General features: G+C 48.9%; 1 long non-coding RNA gene across 1 annotated transcript in view; it reads left to right on the top strand.

The window, feature by feature from the left end:
• Nucleotides 1-16797, top strand: part of LOC112588122 (uncharacterized) — a 99213-nt gene extending 82416 nt beyond the window's left edge. The window contains exon 3 of the long non-coding RNA XR_003112572.1: nt 16019-16797. This is a non-coding gene — a long non-coding RNA (uncharacterized LOC112588122). The remainder of the gene's footprint in view (nt 1-16018) is intronic.
• Nucleotides 16798-21473: the final 4676 nt, after the last annotated feature.

Below are 21473 nucleotides of genomic sequence, written 5' to 3'. Positions count from 1 at the left end.
TCTCGAGACAGAGAGTTAATATGCTCGGAGAAACAAGTTAAGTGCAATTATAATGCGAGCGCGCGGCCCTGCTCTCGGTCGGAGCGCGCCGTGTCATTGATAGCATCGGCGACACTTCGCAGATAATGGCCATTATGGAATTTAACGAAATTTATACGGTCCGCTATCGCGCGACGACTACGGAAATTACCGTCAACGGGGGAGTGTAATTAATAAGGGGGCGCGAATGAGAGCGGGGACGCAAACATCCCGCGCCGCCGCGCCGGCAGCTCTCGTTCTCGGAACCCGACGTCTTTTATTCCGCTCGTCGCCTCGAAGACAACATCAGGACGTTGGAACTAATGACCGTCGATGAGCACTCGACGCTTCAACGCTAATAAGTCGGGTCTTTCGGTATTCGTCGAAGATGTTCAGCTTGCGCGCGCCAAATCGAACGTTATTATTCATCCGCGTGTCACTCGCGTCCATTGTTCGTCGTCGTCGTCGTCGTCGTCGTCGTCGTCGTCGTCGTGTCCGACAAGCGGGCTGTAGTTGCGACTCGACGTCACTTCCGAAGTGTCTGATTTTCATCGGACCGGACGGCTAGCCAGCCGGCGAGATTCGCATTTCGGTCACGCTCACGGCGAGGTTTCGGCGAATCCTCAAAGGCTTAGTCCCGGCAAGACAAGGTCGCTGCTCGCCTTCGACGGGAGAAAGTACAGACGCGCACGGGGGTTAATCCGCTGCCAACCCTCCGTCAGTCGTCGCTTAATCCGAAATCTCTTCCCTCCGTCACGAGTGAGAACGAGCGAGCTTCGCCGCACGCGGGCCGCGCTCGATTTTGCAACCGCGCGAAGCGGCGAGCCGCGAGCGGAGTCGTCGTCTCTCTATCTATATTCGATATCGGCCAGTCCCCGTGGGCGAGAAATAAATATTTGATATGGCGAATGTTAAAAAAGTCGCCCCCTCCCCCCACTCCCGTCAACCTTCGTTAGCCTTTATCCATATTCCCCACCGAGCCCACCTTCCCACCGCCTCGTCCTGCGGAGTTCCGCACGCAGCGGCGAAATCCTACAGATATTCGGCTTATCGTTTCAACCTCGCGTCACGCACCTTATTACGATGTTAATTAACGCTTTAATCCCGGCTCATGTAGCACCGCCGGGCGCTTTAACGTGTCAAAGTTACCGGGATCTGGAGGGACGAAAATTTCTATTCCAGCGCGCTCGCAAACCCGCGGGAGATACCGAAAGTTACTGTGCGGACGGATCGGCGCGACCGAAATTTTGAGGAGGAGCTTGCGAGATCGATTCGATCGATCGAGATCTCGAAGACGCGTACGCGCGCAATATTGCACGTTCCTGTCCGCAATATCACTGTAAACTGCAGTGTGTTACAGTAACATGCTTGAAGCGTGTTGAAGTATGTCTCCACTTTAGACATACAAAATCAGCAAATTAAATTAACGCATATGTATGTATGTTAAAAGAACACATTTATGTATGTGTTAAATATAACCGTTTGTATGTGTGTTAATGGTTAGGTTAGGTGTATCAACCCCTTCCGTGGCACGGACGCACCGCGGGTGCGTCCAGATCAGATTTTCGTGTTGTATTGAATTTTAAGTGTGTGATAACTATTGTTGTAGAATTTTTACCAAGTATTTTTTGGATCGCTGATTACGAATTTCAACTTAATTTTTTATAATTTGTTAACAAAAAGGAAAACTATAATCAAATCAAAATGTCGGAAAATTGTAGATTTTTTTTTCCTCACACGCGGGATGTGTGAGAGTGAGAAAGGGTGAGAGGGAGAAACTGAGGAGAGACCGCGGCGTCCGATGGAGGGATCGGCGTCGTTTGACCGCAGCGCCTAAAGGAATCCGAGTGTTCGGTAGTACCAAAAAACAGAGGATCTACGACGAAGAGTGAGCAGCGAACGAGTCAGTTCGCAGCGAGCAGCAAGAGCGTTAACAGCGATTTTATATAAAAATTGTTAATTTAGTGACTTGAGAAATGACCAATTACTTTTATTCATAATATTAAGCATTTCTCAACATTTTAGTTGCCATATTCGATCCGCCATTTTGAATTTCTATATTTTGACCTCAAATTCGGCTTCAGCGATCAAAAAAACTGAAGTATACAAATTATTGAAAAAATCCGCCCCGTCATTTTTTTGGGGCGGTTTCAGTGCAATTTACTGAATTTTGCTCTGCCACGGAAGGGGTTAAAATAACACATCTCAAATGTATTACGAAGGTATATCAAAATAACATACCTGAAGTATGTTATGAAGGTAATGAATTGAGCAACATTGCAAATCCAAGTGTGTTATTTTGAAATGCACAAGCGTGTAAATGAATGAATCTTATTTTACACGTTTCTTCCGTTTTAAGTCACGCGTTATTTAATATATTACGTTTAAACAAATAATAACGAGTAACATATAATTGATGATTTAGTTTGTAATAATATGAAAGCAAGTTATTATTGCATTAATTTGTTCAATGGATACAATACTTTTTTGAAGGCGAGTGATCGCCGATTTTGTCGATTTTGTCGATTTTTCTCACATGTATTTTTTTTTTAACACATTTCAACACATATGTGTGTTCATTTAAACGCGTGTTGACAAAATTAGTGTGTTATCATGAACACATTACTAGTGTGTTACGTGACTTGGTGTGTTATCCAACATAACATCCAAGTGTGTTCTCAGTGTATTCCGATTATCATTCTGTGTCTAAATAACACACTCTACGTGCGTCACGGGATTGTTGAGGAAAAGTAACACGTTTCTGTAGTCGGTGTTACATGCTGCGTTACAGACAAGTGTGTTATTGAAACTGTGACTTTTGTCACAGAAAACGAATTATTTCGACGCACTCGGTGCCTGAACGCCAGCTAATGTGTCAAAATAACACACTAACACTCAATTTTAACACACATGTTCCGATGCCTAGTTTCACAATGATCTGCCGCTTGCGAGACGGCCGGTCTCGTCGATCCGATACGTGAGCGAACAAACTTATCGCGCGGCGAGATCGATGCTTTTCTGTGTCGCGAGTGAAGACGACGGTGCCGTTGCAACATGCGAATACTCCTCCCCCCTCCCACCCCTTATGCAAGCCCAGCGAGAATGCAGCCGCACGAATGCGCGCATTCCGAGTCGTGCGCGTTTCTCATTCTCGGCAACATACCGGATACGTCTTCACGCGTCTCTCCTCCGCGCGTTTCTCTCACTCCGCCACCTGCCCTCCCCTATCCCTCTCCCTCTTTCTGCCCCCTCGCTCGGAGAAAAACACGTCGCTCCACACCGGTAGGCAATCCCCGCGCTGCGAGGCGACTCATTCGTCTCGTTTGCGAACGCCGCGCGTCTCTCCCTTTTCGGCTCAATTAGGAGGAAAGAGTGCCCGCATAACGCCATAACCGGGAAGAAGCCCGTAGTAACGTTCCCCTTGAAGCGACCCGGAGTAATTTCTTTAAACGCCGACGCCTGTCCCGGGTCGGAAAAGTTCGCTAATGAATTCCTGCCGGGAGCCCGGCCGTTGGCGCCGCCGAAGTGTTTACGTCATATCGAGCACACTTCGCGAAGGAGCGCGCGCGCGTTTTCCTGTTTTCTTCGAATCTCCTCCATCCGAAATGACCCTCGCCCCCTCCCCTCCCCCCTTGACGAGTCCTGGCCTCACTTGTGTAAGACTCACTTAGGGATATTAAACGCGAGCGCGATCATTCCGCCGGCGCGAACAAAGTGTCGCGCGCGCGCGCGACACGTCTATGGACTATCCTTCGGTTATTCATCCGACGAGAGGGAGCGTCTTTGAGAGGGCGATTCGCTTCTTCTATTTAAACGTAGGCTGCGAGTTCGATCCTCCGTACGCTCCTCAGCTCCTGTTTAAACCCGCGCGCGGGCGCGATCGCTCTCTCGAAAGGCGCTTCGCCCTTTTCTCGGCGCCGTAAACGCCTCTATTTGAAATGCATTGGTCGTCACGAGGAGCACGACGACGCTGTTTGCGCTGTCAAGCGACGGATAATGGATCGGGGTCGCCGGACAGGTCGCTGTCACGACGACCGTCGTCGTCGTCGTCGTCGTCGTCGTCTGCTCGCGCGCCAAGCGGCCCGCAGAAAAATGACTATTACCTCGCCGAAGATCAGGTTAATAAAACGATCGGTCAATGTTGCTCGCGCGGCCATCTCCCGCTGCCATTCCGCCGAGAGATAGGCGCCGTATCGCGATGCTCTCAGACGCCTCGCCCGGGGGATGATGGAGCGACGTGTAATTTTAAATGGGCGATAGATAGCTCGACTTTGTGCTCGAGCGAGCGCGCGTCTGTGTGCACGAGGTTTGATCAAGAAGTAACGAGAATTTTGAAATTGCGCGCGCTGTATATCTTGTCTATTAAGTTGTGATTCTTTTTTTTGTGCGTTGGTAGCATTGCCAGTGACGTACGTGTCAATTTTCAGGCAGCTGCGACGCTTAGGCCCGGTTCCACAACTTACTGTAAACGAAGTTTAACTCGTTAACCCTAGTTTAGACGAAAAATTGCGTTCCACAACTGCCTTAAACCATGGTTAACGTTGATCTCTCACAGTTACAGTTAAACCCAACACTTTGGGCGTTTAATGAATTTAAACGAAGTTTAACACTGCAGTACCATCAATTTGAGAAAAAAAAGTTTATGACTATCCCGGTTTTGGAGTTCAGTTGACAAATATCTTGAACGTTTGAACGCCAAAGAGATATGGCTTTAGAATACATATTATCTTCATCTAAAGACGAAGATTTTGAAAACCTAATTTATCGACGGACAAAAAATGTAAGAATAAGACGACCATCATATTTGGAAGAATTTGATAATGTCGATTTTCATGCACGATTTGGATTATCAAAAGAATCTGTTATTGCAGTTCTAGCAGAAATCGAGCATGAAATTTCTCATAAAACAGAACAGTAAGTATATAAATTTAATTTAAAATATTGGGTTTTTTGCTTCGATAGATTATATTCTAAAACAGAGTATAAAACTATATATAAAAGTCAAATTATTATATGATAAATGCAATCAAATCAATAATATAAACTAATTGATTATTATTAACACTGGACTTCCACCTTTTAATAAATTAATACTTATATACAAATACAGCAAATGTTAATGTTGGTTAGTGTTTACTTCATACAAAACAGATATATTGTTCTCTACTGGATGTCACAGCATCCAACTTATTTCAATTTTCCCTCTTTTCACTATTAGCAACAACCAATCATACTCTACGTTTGAGAAGAAAGAGAAGAAGTCTTTGACAGTTTCTTCATACAGACTGTAGGTTTAAGTTAAACTACAGTTAAAAACATGATGTGGAACGCGATATTTTAGTTTAACCATGCCGTTAAATGTAACGTCAGTTCAGGTAATCACGGTTTAAACTTGATTTTGTGGAACTGGGCCTTAGTTTGTGTTTGGCGCGAGCGAATGAGCAAGACGTACTTCAGTGTGGCAGGCGATTTTTTGTGCGGCGGAATCAGTCGGATCAGAGAGTTTGTCTGCAATTTTGTGTTGAAAACGGAATTAAGTGCAGCGAAGCGTTCGAAATGTTAAAGAAGACCTTCGGCGACGATGACTATGTCACAACCACGAGTTTATCAATGATACAAACGCGCTTTCAGGAAGGCTTCGAGAAGACATCGAAGATGACGCGAGATCTGGGCGTCCTGGCACGTCCAGCAGTGATGAAAACCAATGGAAAAAGTTAAAGAGATTGTGCTTGCTAGTGGAAGAATCGCCATTAGAGAGGTTGCTGAAGAAATAGGAATTTCACACGGCTCACGCGAAGCGATTTTTACTAATGTTTTGAACATGAAACGAGAGTGGCAGCAAAACTTATCCCGAAACTGCTGAATTTTCAAGAAATACAGCATCGCCTGACCACCAGTTATTCTCCAGACATGGCCCCCTCTGACTTTGTCCTATTTCCCAAACTCAAAAGGACACTCGAAGGGCAACGTTTTTCAACAGTAGATGAGATAAAGGCGAAATCCAGCAGATCCAGCTCAAGACGATATCCTAAAGAGACGGTTTCATCAGTATTTCTCAAGCTGGAAACTACGTTGGCACAAGTGTACAATATCACAGGGCGACTACTTTGAAGGGAGATGGAACATTGAAGATTAAATAAATACTTTCCGAGAAAATAAAAAATTCTCGTTACCTTTTGATGAAACCTCGTACGTGTCGCCGAGCGTGAAACCGCGAGACATCGCTCGGCGCGCGCGTCGAGCTTCCCGTCCGAGTTAATCGGCGAACGCGGGGAGAACGGAAAAATTTCGATCACGACGCGAGCGCGTGTCGATTCATTCACTCCGCGCCGCACACCTCGTTATCGCATTGTCACTTTCGTCGTGTTTGCTAATTTATCGCCGATGTCCGGTAGATAACCTGCCGTGTCGCGCGTACATTCTGCATTGTCCTTCTCGAGCGTCGACATTTATTTTCGGTGTCCGCGCGCTCGGTTATAGCCCTACAGTTATAGACACATGTATATATATTTATGTACACGCCGCTGCACGCTGTGAATACGATTCGGGCGATATCCATTTTACATACCGATCCCTTGCAAATTCCTTTCTCCGGTATTTAGCAATGGAAACATCGAGCTTGTGCCAGATCTGTCAAATTGTTAATTCTGATATACATGTCGCGGGGCATCGTCGTCAGCCGACGGGTGAGAGAGACAGAGAGAGACAGACACACACACACACACAGAGAGAGAGAAAGAGAGAGAGAGAGAGAGAGAGAGAGAGAGAGAGATTCGCGCTTGTCCCGAACTGTTTAATATTCCGCATCTGTAAGCCGCGCGAGCAGGCTGCTGCAGCTGCTGCTTTTTTTTGACGGTGTCTCTATCACCTCTATCTGTCCGTCCGCGCGAGAGAGATACGCGTATGAAATTTTCTATAGCGCTATAGCGCGCGACGGAAGGAATACCGAAAGCGCGTTTTATAAAGAGCACCGCGCGCGGCGCGGTCCTTTTTGCCATGCACATCCACGCGGAAGTGTGCAGCGCGGAAGAGTACACTCTTCGCATCCTCGAGAGCGCGACCTTCCACGCGCACGGGGTAATTCGCGCCTCTCCCTCCCCCCTCGCTCTCGCTCTCTCTCTCTCTCTCTCTCTCTCTCCATCTTTTTCTCTCTTTCGTGAGCCTGCGACAATCTACCAAAGAAATTTATTTGCTGGCGCGCGATGAATCTCCGACTGTGCGCGCCTTCGCGTCGCATCGCGCCGTGTCCTGTTGATGGTTGAAAGACGGCGCGCGGTTAACGCGCGCGCGCGCGCCAAGGATGTACACCGCTTTTCCCCCTTTGTACGTCGACGACGACGGCACGACGTGTAAGCGATGCCGTGTGGGCGCGAAGGCATCACGTCGAGAGACGGGCGAGAGATATTAATCGCGCTCGCGGGCTAAAGTGGCTTGCAAAATTGATTTAGTTTTCACGAAACCGCGGCACGTTCCTTCTTTAACGTGTCTTGCTACCGTCGGTTGAGATCTCCGGGTAAGAGAGAACTGGCTGGCGTGCGCGGCTCTGCGAGGGCCGAGAGAGAAAGCAAGATATAACGTAACGATCCGTCCTGCCTTATTCCCCGCGGGATCGTTCTCCATTAAATTCGGTCTCGTCGATCAGCGGCTTATATCGATCTCCGTTACCGGCGTTTATTGTTATCGATTCGCGATGTATCAGTGATGTCGTTTTACGTCGGTGGAGGAATCGTGTGCGCCTCTCCTCCTCCTCCTCCTCCTCCTCCTCCTCCTCCTCCTCCTCTTGCGTCGGTGCGAATTTTTCGTTTTCTTCCGGCGGAATCGGCGCATGGTTACGGATGACACTCGAGAATGTCGCTTTAGCGAAAACGCTGTGCAGGACCGCGAAACTCTCTCGCCGAGAATATCTGGATCAATTGGGTGCGTCGCCGTCGGCGAACGCGTGCAGCGGGTCGCGGGGCAACGGGGAACTGCCTCGATGACGTACTTGTCGTTATTAAAAATTCTTAGTGCGAGTAATCTCAGTGAGGTTGCGCGCGCGCGCGCGCGCGCGACGCGAGGCGAAAGGAATGCGATACGTAATTTTCCCGTAATTACATTTGCGAGCGGGCAACATACCGGCGCGCGGCGCGGCGGTTTGCTTTGGGGAGAGAGAATCCGCCGTCGTCGGTATATTGGATCTCTCGAGTACGTACTCGTACCTGTCTTATCGCTACGCGGTGGCTTCTCCAGAAGTTGAACTTTTCAGTGGCGGAGAGATCAAGGCGAGCCTGCTAAAAACAGGCGCCGATCGCGACCGCCGCGCCGCGCCGCGCCGCGCCGTGTCACTCGCACTCGAGCGACCGGGATCTCTCGCTCGCAAGAGCTTTTTTCCGCTCGGCGACTTTTCCCGCGCGGGACTTAATCTTTCCTGCAAACTCGCGAGAGCGAGTCGCTCTCGCGCCGCGCGCGAGATGTCAGCCGCTAGAGACACGACGACGTATGTCGCGCTCTCGGTTTTCTCGGTCAAAACGCGGTGTGGAATCTCGAAAGCGCCGCACACGACCGCGTTCTCCTCCCTTCGCCCCGCCAGAATCCGTCTCGAATGGACTTTTTTGATTAATGGAATTTTTTATTGTAAGGCGAGATCGCTCAATATCCTCCTTCAGCCTCTTCTTCCTCTCGCCCTTCGGTCCCGCTCCTCCCGTTATCCGCTTCCGGGATTGAATTTCGAGTCTTGAAGCGCGTAAATAAAGAAGGGTTTATTGTGGATAACTAGTTCTTCCTCTAATTGGATCTTTGCAGTTGATCATTCTTTTCTTTTTTCGCTTTTAATTCTATTTCGTTTTCTGCTCCTCAATTCAAGCAGATTACGAAGGATGAATTGCAAGAAAGAAAAGGGGAAGGGAAAGAGGGGGGGGGGAGAGAGGGAAGAGAAAGACACCGATTTTAATGCCTAAGGCGTATCGAATTAAAACTCCGTTAAGGGAAAAATGCGCTCGCACAGTTAATTAAAGAACAATTCGCTCCGGTCCTTGTTAACGCGTTCGTTAATTCCGCGATAGAGCCGTCCGCGTTAATTGCGGCAAACGCGCGTACTGCTTTTTATCATCCTTAATACGGCGGGCGGGTATTACCATCCTGTCCAACGCGCCGTTGAAACACGGCCGACTCGGGCGATGATCGAGTGGCGTTATTCGCGCGCATCATCGCGTAAACCAGCCGTCCATCAGCATCCTCGGAAAACATTAAACAAGCAACGGACGGCTCTCTCGCGCATCTCATTTGCCGTAAGGATGCTCCCTTACCGATCTCGTTATCCTCTAGCCGACGCTAACGTGAGTGATACGTCATCGCGCGCTGTGAAATTCATTTACCCCGTCCTCGAGAGAGAGAGAGAGAGAGAGAGAGAGAGAGAGAGAGAGACATATATATATATGTATATGTATATGCATGCGCTATATATTATTATTTCTCTCGCTGCTCGTTAATATATTAAAATATTTAAGGGTTTTCATGGCGTGCGCGCGTACGATCGATCGCGTGAAAATTATTATTTATTCGATCATTTCGCCACGTCACCGGCGATTAACTTAATGACAAGAGAGACCGACGTTGTTTATGCCACCATGAGGGAGGGGGGAAGAGGGGAAGGAGGGAGTTAAATTCGAGCGAACTGCTCCAGCCAGTGTTGTCAGTGCACGCTGTCCGGAAAGATAAAAGGAAAAGGAGAAAAGAGAGGAGAGAAAGATAAAACAAGCAGAAGCTGCACGACGAAACGCTCCTGTCGCGTAATTAGCCGGTCGGAAAGATTAAAGGGGCTGCGATTTCCTTTTTTTTCTAGCTTATTCGCACCGCCGGCCGCCCCGGGTAGGTAGGTGGGTAGCTAGCTGGCTAGGTTGGTCGTTTGCTTGCTTGGTCGCTTGCTTGCCTGCTTGGTTGGTTGGTTGGTTGGTTGGTTGGCTGGCTGGCTGGTTGGTTGGTTGGTTGGTTGGTTGGTTGGTTGGTTGGTTGGTTGGTTGGTTGGTTGGTTGGCTGGTTGGTTGGTTAGCTTTCATTTGCCTTTACCGTCGCTGTCACTCTGTTGCCTTCGATTTCGAGAGCGTCGCCCACGCTGCGCGCCGACCACCGCAATACAGATCGCCGCGCGATTTTCCGAAATTGAAGCGTCTCGGATGCACAAGCGCGAATGATCGACACGCCGTCGCACTGTCGCAGCAAAGAGCGGCAAGAGCGGAATGGAGCGAAAAAGAGAGGCGAGGTCAGCCGGATTCCGCATCGATCGATTCGCGGGGGGAGGAAAAACAATAAGCGCAAATTCGGCCCTCTTGTACTTTACAAGGTGTACTCGTGTACAGTTAATTGGGCAAATATTAAATAACCACTCGAAAGTTCGTGCCGTTTTAATATATGCGAAACTTTAAATAGTTAATTTCCATAAGTGTTATGCATACGCTATAATTTCTCCGTTGAACGAGCTTTTGCTCGCACAACCGCGCTTTTAATTGATAGTCGCGCTTTTAATCGATAGTGTGCACCTTGCCAATGACAAAACCCAGAAACGGCACCAACTTTCTCGCTTACCTGCACTGATAGAAAAATATAGTTGACTTAACTATAATCTCATTATATTTTATAGTTCATTTTGGCGTCAACCATATTCTTATAGATGGTGAACCTGCAAAATATAGTAGAATAAACACAAATATATAGTCAATGATTGTCTTAAATAATTGTTTAGTTACTTTTACCACATATATGGTAATTTCTCATTCACAAATATAGTGAGATTTAATATTCATATAGTTACATCTGTCATCATTTAGCAAATATTCTGGTAATATTGACTATATAAAAGAGTTACTTTACCTACTATTTTATATTTGTATCCATACCATAATTTTAGTTTAACTCACTATAATTCTTAGTAAAAAGATTATATGGTTGGTTATACTATGCCTATATCGTAAATATTACCGATATTATGGTGATACTTACTATAAATATGATATTTCGGACTATAATTTAGTTACTACATCATTATAGTTCCAAATATCACATACTTTTCTCTCAGTGTGATAATAGTGCGATAATAGTACGTACGAGCGACGAGCCGTATGATTTGTGCAGTACACGACGCAGTGCAGCACAATCTCCAACGTTTGACTCGTCAGGTTCGTTGGCTCTTACACTGATAGAAAAATATAGTTGAATTCACTATAATCTCACTCTCTCATATTTTATAGTTCATTTTGGCGTCAACCGTATTTTTATAGTTGGTGGAACCTGCAAAATATAGTAGAATAAATACAAATGTATAATCAATGATTGTCTTAAATAATTGTTTAGTTACTTTTACCACATGTATATGGTAATTTCTCACTCACAAATATAGTGAGATTTAATATTCATATAGTTACATCTGTCATCATTTAGCAAATATTCTGGTAATATTGACTATATAAAAGAGTTACTTTACCTACTATTTTATATTTGTATCCATACCATAATTTTAGTTTAACTCACTATAATTCTTAGTAAAAAGATTATATGGTTGGTTATACTATGTCGTACTATATCGTAATTATTGCCGATATTATGGTAATACTTACTATAAATATGATATTTCGGACTATAATTTAGTTACTATATCATTATAGTTCCAAATATCACATACTTTTCTCTCAGTGTACGGCGGCGGCAGCGCGAGCAGAAGTGCGTCTCCGTTTGTGCGTCCCGCGTCTACGGCTGACCACAACCGCATCTCCTTCACTCGCTCGGATCTCGCTCCTCCGTCGACTCGGAACGGCGACTTTGGACTTCGTCCGAGCCACATTTCTGATGCACATCTGGGCTGCTTTTCCACGGTCCGGAATAACAGACGGAAAGAAACGGGCAGAGTAGAGGGACAGAGTAGAGGGAGGGGGCGGGAAGGGGGGGGAGAAAGGTGTTACTTCGCGTGACGCTAAACGCCGCTCGTACACTTGTACGTACACCTGCCGTTTCTGCTGCTCGTTTCAGCCGTTTTCGCTGATTTTTGCAGCCGGCGCGCCATCGGTGCGGTTAGCATTGCGTTGCCCGCCCGCCCGCGGCGGTAAATATTTCGGGCGAAATTGCAAATTCTACGAAGCTATTTGATTACACGGAGCGACGCGCGGCGTCGGGTGTGTCGAAGTTCGAAGGGCGCGCGGAGGGAGAGAGGAGGGACGAATCACCGCGATAAAACGCCGCCGCCGCGGCACTCTTTAATCCTATTGAGCGGGCGCGCGAAGAAATATCGTCAATTCGGTGGCGCGTGGCGAGAGAATTTGATTTTTGCGTGCGCGGCGCTTATATACGTGCGTGTGCTCCCCGCGTGTATCGCGTGCCTCGTGTGTCGGGATCGCCCTCTCCCCCCCCCCCCGCTTTCTCTCTCTCTCTCTCTCTCTCTCACTCTCTCGCTCTTTGTCTCTCTTTACCCACGTAGATTTTTTTCTCCTCGAGACCACACCGTGATTCAGTCTTTGACGGCTTTCCTAAATCGAGCTGTCGAGTAAATCGTTCGCGCGAATAGCCCGAAAAGAGGGAAATGGCGAGAGGTTCGAGCGAATGAGCAAGTGAGCGAGTGGACGGACGGACGGGCGAACGAGCGAGAAGGACGAGCGGCTCCCATTATCAAATACGCGCGTGGGAGATTCGAGGGAGGGAAAAAAAGGAAAAACGGGTCGGAGATCCGTGCCGGACACGCCCAACCGCGTTTGCAACGTTTTCCATCGTTTTACTCTTTCCTCCTCTCTCTCTCTCTCTCTCTCTCTCTCTCTCTCTCTCTCTCTCTCTCTCTCTCTCTCTCTTTCGCTCCTCCTCTCTCTTTTTTTCATTCCCGGGGAGCCGCGGGCGTTTCTTTTTCCAGCGGAATGGAGGTCACGATATCTGCATTTCCGTCACGTATCGCTTGAATAATATATCCTGATCTGAACAGTGGAGCGCGGGAAAATATATTTCCCATTTCGCGGCATAGTAATTTTCTTTCATCGACGTTTTGTCACCCTTTATTTTTATTCGTCCCGTCTCGTCGCGTCGCGTCGCGTCGCGTCACCTCGTCTCGCCTCGCGTCCACGCCGAGAAGAAAAAAGGGCGTTTCCGACACTGATGGTTTCGACAAAGTGCTCGTAATTTAACGCCGCTCGACCGTGTGCATCGCGCGACAACGTCCCGCCGATTCTTCCGCCAAATAAAGAAACTGCCGTATACGTAGTCGTTCTGCGCCACGTTGAACGACACGCGCTGCTGGGAAATACGAATTCACCGGCGGCATCGGTCGAAAGTGTTTGATCGAGTCCGTCCAACTTTCGCCGCACACAAGAGGGGAGAGAAAAAGAGAGAGAGAGAGAGAGAGAGAGAGAGAGAGAGAGAGAGAGAGAGAGAGAGAGAGATGTGCGCTATTGTTCCGCTCGGACGACGTAACTCTCCGACTCGCGCTCGTGGAAAAAGAGAGGAAGGGGGAGAGTGAGAGAGGGAGCCGGAGAGTTGAAATATCCCGGGCTTGAACCTGGTAAGACGAAAAAACTCGAAAGTTCCGCCGTTCGAAGTTCGTTCGCACCACTTTGGCGCGATAAGAATCACCCCCATGCATTATTCATATCGCCGCGAATGAGAGAGAGAGAGAGAGAGAGAGAGAGAGAGAAAAGAGAAAGAGAAAGCGATATATATATTATACTTACGAAAATCAATATGCGTACTCTCGAAATCGCGCTTACGCGGAATAGCAAGTATCGGAGGTGCAAGCGTGAGAGGAAAACCCTTCGCCCTACCGGGAAAAGAAAGAGAAAAGCGTTTCATGATGCTGGATGCTGGATCCTCGCGTTTTGTGCAATGTTTTCGCGCTCGCACGAAAAAGCGGCCGAGCAACACTCGAACGTTCGTACATTATTAACGGCGTCCGGCCGATATTTCGTTAAATATCGCGTTCGTTAAATATGCTGTTGTGCACAGAAAGGGACACGTTGATCGCTCGCGGCGATGCGTGCGCGCACTCAGAGAAAAGTATATGATATTTGGAATTATAATGATATAGTAATTAAATCATAGTCCGAAATATCATATTTATTTATTAGTAAGTATTATATTAGTTAGTATTATATTAATAAGTATTACCATAATATCGGTAATAATTACGATATAGGCATAATATAACCAACCATATAATATTTTTACTAAGAATTATAGTAAGTTAAACTAAAATTATTGTATGGATACAAATATAAAATGGTAGGTAGGTAAAGTAACTCTTTCATATAGTCAATATTACCAGAATATTTGCTAAATGATGATAGATGTAACTATATGAATATTAAATCTCACTATATTTGTGAATGAGAAATTACCATATATGTGGCAAAAGTAACTAAACAATTATTTAAGACAATCATTGACTATATATTTGTGTTTATTCTACTATATTTTGCAGGTTCCATCAACTATAAAAATAAGGTTGACGCCAAAATGAACTATAAAATATAGTCAGATTATAGTTAATTCAACGATATTTTTCTATCAGTGCGCATCTCGGACTGACAGGCGTTTCTTCACGAGCCGCTATTTCTTGCCGAGACTGCGGCTTGGTCTTTCTTTCTCTCTCTCTCTCTCTCTCTCTCTCTCTCTCTCTCTCTCTCTCTCTCTCTCTCTCTCTCTCTCTCTCTCTCTCTCTCTCTCTCTCTCTCTCTCTCTCTCTTTCTCTCTCTCTTTGTATGAACATCTCGTAAAGAGATCCAATACGAGCCTCTTATAGTCATGCTGGGCTCCTCAGTACTTGTGACCGTTTTCACCCCTCGATTGCCTAATTGTTGCTTTATACTAATCTATTATTATCATTATTTATTTATACTACTACTTCTTTATACGATTCTTTGTCTGTTTTGTTGTATTACTTTATACTATTTCATTTCTTGGGTATGCTTACCTAGCATATTCTTGCAACTGATGTAACTTAAAATTTCTTTGTATTATTTTTTTGATTTCTTTGTATTATTTTTTTGATTTCCATGCGTTTCAGGGGACTTTGTCCCGGAGCGCTCGATAAATAACGCTTTCTCTCTCTCTCTCTCTCTCTCTCTCTCTTTTACACAGAGCTGCGGGGGAATTATATTTACAAACATTTATATATAATACAAGCGTACATGTGTCCCATGCAAAGGAGAATACGGAACGCGCGCCCGCCCGCATCTGCTGTGCAACACAAAGGTATCCTCGCGATTGATTCTTATTCGCGTCTTTATTCTCCTTTGCAATGCATAGAAAAATCTATCGAAGGTAACCGCAGCGCCGCTCCGCTCTACAACGGTCTTCCCCATAGCAATGGAAACTTTCCACATTTTTCGGTTTGTAAAGGGTCTTTTTAACGCGGGAGATACACACACGACGGCGGTACAAAAAGCGGACTTGTAAAAAAAAATCGCAATTGCAGCGAACGCGTGAGGCGAGTTCGCGGATCGTGCGCGGAAAGGAAAGTCGGGCGGAAGATTCAGCGCGCGCGCTCGCGCGATTTTGACCTTTTCGCGCTCCCGCTTTTCTCTCTCACCTCTCTCTCACCCCTCCTTCTTTTCCCCGTTGCCCTTCGCGAACGGTTGCGCCGTACTATCGCGCAGCATCGGACAGCGGATTAATATCATGTAAAGCAGCAACGCGGGAAGCTGTACGCGCGCGCTTTTCACCGCGCTGCTACAAAACATTTTCATCGAAAATATCAGCGGCGGGCTGAAATCAGCGCTGCGCCCAGCCCCGCCGCTGCTGTTGGCCCCGTTTCGCGCACTTGCATCGCTCTTCTCATTTGGTATTCACCATTCGGCTCGCTCTGTTAATTGCCTTATATTGGCAAAGTTTCTACTTTAAATTATACCGAAACGAAAACCCCCGTATATTCCTCCTTTCTCGCGCGCCGCGCGCGTTTGCGAGATGGAAATACGAGCGGCGCGGCGGCGCGGCGATCGTTGTTGCACGTTCATTTTAAACTCCATGTGACGAGTGATTTGCTCTTTTTCTGTTTCAGGTGAGTAGCCAGAATTAGCGAATACGTGTGTATTTCCACGCAGACTCGCGCGCCCGTCCTTCGGACGATCGGCGCGCGATCATGGCGAATATTCGCGCCCACGCACTGCGTCAGACAGGCTCGCGGTACGTATTTGCGATAGTTATTAACCGTCCCTCGCATAGCCGTGGTAGTTCTAATTGGCATAATTACCGTCTGCCACACGGAGTGTGTCAAATGGCTGGCAACGTGGCTGCCAGCAGGTGTCAATAATGGCGACGCGCCGGCCGCGTTTGCAGATCGCGCGTTATTGAGTCACCGCGTCGTAAGTAAGGCAAACAACGCGAGCCGAGCTCGCGATTTGCGCGGTTAATCAGGTCAGCGGGATCCTCCTTTGTTGCGAAAACCTCGCGGGCAGGGCCGGGCGAGCAAAGCGCGCAATGTGATACGGAAACGATATATCGACAGTTACCGAAGCCGTTTCGAACAAATGTTATCGAGCAAATGTAGCTTTTATTCACACACACACACACACACACACACACATACATATACACTTACAGTGAAACACATTACGTAAGTTGATACCTCCTGAAATGATTCCACCGCAAACGGGTGAAACGATCAACTTTTCGCGACTCAGCGACGAATTGCCGCGCGACCTTCCACGCCGCGCCTGCCTGAAATATCCGCTGTATTAATCAAGAGAGGGAAGCCGACCTCGCGCGACGCGGCCGAGTCGTCGATGTATCCGCGGGATCGTACTCGAAGTGTACTCTCACGTGAGAGAGAGAGAGAGAGAGAGAGAGAGAGAGAGAGAGAGAGAGAGAGGAGAGAGAGAGAGAGAGAGCGCACAACTCGCCGGCGCGTCTCTCCGTCGTCGTGCCTGCCGGCGCGAGTTTGACTTTACATGTTCCGCGCGTGGATGTGTCGCCACGTCGCGCCGGCGAACATTATGCTAACGACGTTTCCGCGGGTACTTTTGAGACGGTAAACTCTCTATTTATATTCTCACTCGATATACAGACGAGCTAAATATCGTCACGCGAGCGGGACTACGCGCGCGCCCTTAAGGATCGTTATGAGAAAATTCTGATGCGATTCGCAAGAGAAATTTCCCATTTGTATGCCCACGAGCATCCGATATTAAGGTGATCTCGCGCATCCAATCGCTACGTGTACGGGAAGTCGATGGTGCGGCGAGTCGAGCGGAGAGTAACGCGCGCGGCCGCGTCGCGGTTGCATCGCGAGGACGGCGATATAGTGAGGAGGGAGGGAGGAAGGGAGCTGACGAAATCTCTGCCGCGAATCGCCCCGCGTCCAATCGCAATTGGTCCCTCTTCCGCGCGATTATTCCCGCCGATTTTCACGCTCTCTGCGACCGTCCTATTTCCTTTCATAACGCGCGCGCGTCGTGTAGATTCGGACCCGCGCCCGCCTCACCCTCCCCCCCCACCCCTCCTTCCGCATCCCTCTCCTGCGCCTCTTAATTCTCCCGGGGAATCGATAACGAAACGATTGTCAGGCAATTTTACGGCCGCATATTATATTGTTGCAAAGCGAATTAATTGCGCATCTCGCTAACGAGGGAAGCCGCGCGCGCTGGCGTTTATTCGAACACATATTTATATTTATTTTAATTTCGGCCGAGCATTTTCAGCCCCCCCCTGCGTGTGTTTGCGCTTTTGAAATTGGCATAGTAAGCGCCATGAGACGATAATTGGAACGCGGGGTTGGCGCAATTATTCGCCGGCTTTGTTTTTACGTGTGAGCGTTTCATCGAAGTTATCATAAACGCGCACGTTTCCATTTACTATTTCTGTATATCGGCAGTCGCCTCTATATAGCGAATACGCGGATCCCATTTAGTTTGCTAGCGCGGAGGCGTATCGTCGGGGTCGGTTTCGATATTTCACCCACATTCCGCTCGCGCGATAGTTTGTGCCGTTGAAGAGAGAGGAGGAGGAGGAGGAGAGAGAGAGAGAGAGAGAGAGAGAGAGAGAACGCGAGGAAGCTCGCAATATTTCAATATTTTTCCCAAAGCCGCGCCGGCTCCAATTTACCGTCTCGGCGATGTGTAAGCCCCATCGAGAGACGTTTTTCGCCGCGGAGTTTTTTCCTGGCCAATCGTCTTTTTGCAAAGGGCCAGATTACGCCGAGTGTATCTGTCTCTGTGTGTGTGTGCGCGCGCGCGCGCGCGCGCAATTGATACACGGGGATTACTCGATGACAGTCGGAGACGCATGGCTGGAATCATCATTGAGGGCGCTATATGCTTCCCTCTTTCCCTCTAGCGAGAAACAGCCTCGCGCGTGAACATCTCTGCGCCGGACGTGAATCGCTTGAAATGCCTCAACACGTAAACTAGATCGGCCATAATTCGCCTCAATGTTGCATTTGCGTCACTCGGCACCGTCGTCGTCGTCGTCGTCGTCGCGGTCGCGGTCGCTCGCTCGACCCCGCCCGCCCGCGGCTGAATAAATTTTTCACGAAGCACCGAATTTTCGCAAGTCAGCATTTGAACGCTGCTTTTATAGCTCGAAATACACGCCGCGCAATCTGCGCGCGTATCGTCGCCCATCGCCCATGCCATCGCGACCACTCAAAAATGACGGATCTCGCGCTTAAAATTCCAACCTTACATTCTCCAACCTTGGCGTAATATCGCAAATGGAGTCCCCTTGAGCGTCCCGGGGAACATCCGTCGTTCGTCGTAGTGTCTCGATCCCGATCGATTTCCTCGCGCAGGAGCAGCCGCCGCCAGTCGAGTCCCCCGCCAATGGAGAAAATCGTATGATCCTTGAAGGGGCTGCTCGAGGAAGCGACGATGGCTTGATAGCGGACTATCTTTCTTCGCCGGCGAGACCAGGCGATCTTATCTCCCCGGCAACAACCCCGCTTCCCCGGCACTTGTGCTCGATCGCCGGGACGTCGTTGACGTTGCCGTTACCGTAGCCGCGGCCGCATCCGGTATCCCCGACTTATCCCGACGATTTCCTCCTCCTCGCCCGCGGAAGCGTCTCGGCGGTCTCCTCGCGCGACACAGTCGTCGAGAGGTATCTGCTCGGCGAAACGGTCTTCGAGGAGGTACAGTCGAGGCTGCATCCTCACGCTTCGCTATCTCGGAATATCTCGAAATCATTCGCCGTCCATTTGCCGCGTTGCGTTCGCGTTGCATCCGCCACGCATCCGGGTGTCACGCGCGAAGGACGGGCGATTCTCTGGAGCTCTCTCAGCCGCGCACTCATCGAGCGATGAGTGAGCTCAATCGTCGCGGAAGAAGCGGATACGCTAGGCCAGAAGGCTAAGGATGACGAGAGGAAAAAAGAAGGGAGAATCGGGAGAGGAGCGAGAGAGGACAGTCGCAAATTGAACGGAATCCCCTGGGTACCGTATGACGAGCAGAAAACGGGCGGGCGCGGGGAGGAGAAGGGGGCTTGGGGAAGCGAAAGTTCGCGAGGAACGATGTATACGTGTGTACACACGAGTGTGAATGTATATGCGCTCACTCGTCCCGATCGAGTGAGTGAGAGAGTGAGAGAGAGAGAGAGAGAGAGAGAGCAGCGGAATAACAGAAGGAGAAAAAAGGGGATAAGCGTCGAGTATAACGACTCTCCTTGGAGAACCAGAGAAATGTCCGACAAGTGAGGCTCTGCCCGACGAAGCCGTCGGACGATCGATGGCTCTTATTGATATCCCAAGCAGTACGAGGTGAAATTTTGCTTGGCCGTGGTATTATCGATATCCGTTTAATCTCCCGAATTATGCGTTTCAACTTCAGTAACTTTCGCGTTTCTCCCCCTGCCCCTCCCCTCTCTCTCTCCCTCTCTCTCTCTCTCTCTCTCTCTCTCTCTCTCTCTCTCTCTCTCTCTCTCTCTCTCTCTCTCCAGCTCTCTGTAGCTCTGTCCGATGAAGTTGAGCCGAGACGCAGCAAAGACGATAACGATCCGGCGAGATTTGCGTTCCAATGGCGGAGAAAATCGCGAGCGATCCCGCAATTCTCGTGATTCTCGACGACCGGCGACTCGACTCGACTCGACTCGACTCGACTCGACACGACACGGTGTAAGATAATTTTATCGGCAGCCGAGTCGAGATTTTTGCCGTGGCCGCGCTTCTCTCATCCGGAGAAGCACGTCGTAATTTGCCTCGTATTATCTCCCCCCTCCCCGGATGCGCGCGGCTAAAAGCTGCCGTCATAGTTACGCGCGATAAGGAAGTTGGCGCGCAGTGTCGATTTAACGAGTTCATTGAGCGCGGCAACTCGGCACGCCGACGTGCCTCCTCCCGCCGAGCGCCACTACCGGGGAATTTTAATGTTGACAATTGCACTTTCCGCGAAAGTTGCCGTCCTACGGAAATACGAGCGAAAACTGCCGGAATAACCGCGTTTTCGCCTTTCACCCCGGCGGCGGTGGCGCTTCCCGGGAGAACTTGCAGCTTGCGATCGCTTGCCGAACTTGTGGAAACGGCGCGACACGCGACGCGCTATTCTACGTCACACACGTACACGCGCGCACACACACACACACATATACACACACACACATACACACGTAGACGCACGTAGGCAGCGCGACACGCGGGAGATGTGTAATAAAATTACGCGAGCGTCGCTGCCGAGAGAGGCGTATTAATCAATCGTGTCTCTCTCGGCCGACAAGAAAACGTTCCCTCCCTTTCCTACCCTCCCCGCGCCGGCCGGGATCTATTTACAAGCCGTGGTTATTAATCAAATCGGGCGCGCAGTTTTATTTCGACAACGTACCTCGGCCCCTTCTCGCACCCCTGCGCCGTGCGACGCTACATATTAATTAATCGATACACGGGACGGACAGGAGGGCGGTGCGAGGAGGTCACAGAAAGAGAGAGAGAGAGAGAGAGAGAGAGAGAGAGAGAGAAATCTTATTTAATTAGTCGACGAAACGACCCGGAAAGCCGTCAAACCGAGGCGCAACTTGTTCTACGAAATTTAATTCATAATATGGCTCCACGATTCAACAATACGACGAGCGAGACGACGGCCAAGTTTTCATTATTGTCAGTTTAATTAAATAAAGCAGCTGTGTGTTCGCCGAAGCTACGCAAGCCCGCGCGTTCGATACAGAGGCCACTCTTTTGCGCTCTTTGCGCCGCCTTCATAAATCTCGAAAGACAGATGGAAAATGAGGGAATAGCGTCAATTTCGAACCACCTGCTCCCTCCCCCCTCCCCCGCCCCTCGCAACCATTCTTTCGCCGCTGCATACCCGCGTGCGCGTCGTCGGTCTTTCGGGTATCCCATGAAACTCCGATGGACTCGATGTCGCGCTTTGCGTTGCTAATTACGCGGCATGCGGATCGCGTTGTAAACGCGCGCGGTTTGCTCCACGGGGGGTGCACAGGACGAGAGAGAGAGAGAGCGCGCGCGCATCCTGCGCCGGGAGCATCGATTCGGACGGACAGGAACTTTGTCCGGTCGGTCCGCGAGCAATTTC

The sequence above is a fragment of the Harpegnathos saltator genome, unplaced genomic scaffold (assembly GCF_003227715.2).
Source record: "Harpegnathos saltator strain DR-91 unplaced genomic scaffold, Hsal_v8.6 scaffold16, whole genome shotgun sequence".
Classification (NCBI taxonomy): Eukaryota; Metazoa; Arthropoda; class Insecta; order Hymenoptera; family Formicidae; genus Harpegnathos; species Harpegnathos saltator.
Note: the sequence above shows the minus strand (reverse complement) of the source record. Positions and strands in the feature narration are given on the sequence as shown.